Genomic DNA, 1,119 nt, shown 5'->3' with positions numbered 1-1,119 from the left:
CTCCAAATTCCTTCAATTTAGACTAATATTATATTTCTATCCATCAGTCATACACACTTACCAAGGTCTCAATCCTGGTTGCACCAAAATATCCAAATTCTCTATGGAGCCCCAGACTAATTTATCCAACTCCTTATGTGACATCTGCTCCAGAAAGTCTAATAGCATCTTCATAATTAATATTCCCAAAACAGAGCTTTGTACCCCACCCCACCTCCTTCGACTAGTCTTCTTGATGAATCCTCAGTTGCTATAAATGGTACCAACACTCATCTAGTTGCTAAAGTAGTGAATCTAGAAGTCATCTTTAGTTTCTACTAGTTTCTTCTGGTTACTAAAGAAATATATGTTGAATCTTTTCACTTTTCTCCACCCCCACAGCCATGAGTGCATCAAAACACGCCGTCAGAAGTTGCATGGACTACGTACAAACTCCCCAATGTTGTTGTGAGCTGCCTTAAGTCAGCCCTCCGTTCCTGGTGACCTCACGCACACCCGGACAACACACTGCCTGGTCCTGTGCCATTCCCGTGGTCGGTTGTGGGTCAGACCGTCGTGATCCACAGGATTCTCACTGGCTGATTTTCTAAAGTATATAACCAGGCCTTTCTTCCTAGTCCTTCCGAGTCTGGAAGCTCAACTGGAACCCATTCAACAGCACAGCATGGTGAACGGACGGGTTCAGCAACAGATGGGTGGTGGCTGTGCATAAGGTGCATTGGCTGGGAATCGAACCCAGACTTCTCACGTGAAAGGCGAGGATTCTACCGCTAAACCACCAATGCCCTCATCCCCTAACATTACTCATCCATTCTCTACATGGCTGTAACATTAGCATTTTAAAAATATAAAGACTGTAAGAGAGAGCTGAGAATAGGGAATGTAGCTTGAGAAAGATACGTAAATAAGAAAGTAGTCCAGGCACTAACATTTTTCATGAGTGAGGGCTCTGACCCTAAGTATGTGGTGGGAAGGGGTGATGGATCCTGTAGCCTGATGCCATACACCCCTGCTTAGCGGATTCGTATTTTAGCCTCAGTGGATTCCCATCACTCTCAGCATAAAATACTCACCACCGTCTGTAACTCCCTGCTTTATCTGCCTCTCTACCCACCATCA

General features: G+C 44.9%; 1 non-coding gene across 1 annotated transcript; it reads right to left on the bottom strand.

Moving 5' to 3' along the window:
- Positions 1 to 714: 714 nt before the first annotated feature.
- Positions 715 to 785, bottom strand: TRNAE-UUC (transfer RNA glutamic acid (anticodon UUC)). The gene has a single exon. It is a non-coding gene; the product is annotated as a tRNA-Glu (tRNA).
- Between the last annotated feature and the right edge of the window lie 334 nt (positions 786 to 1,119).

The sequence above is a fragment of the Trichechus manatus genome, unplaced genomic scaffold, assembly GCF_000243295.1.
Source record: "Trichechus manatus latirostris isolate Lorelei unplaced genomic scaffold, TriManLat1.0 scaffold00103, whole genome shotgun sequence".
Taxonomy (NCBI): Eukaryota; Metazoa; Chordata; class Mammalia; order Sirenia; family Trichechidae; genus Trichechus; species Trichechus manatus.
Note: the sequence above shows the minus strand (reverse complement) of the source record. Positions and strands in the feature narration are given on the sequence as shown.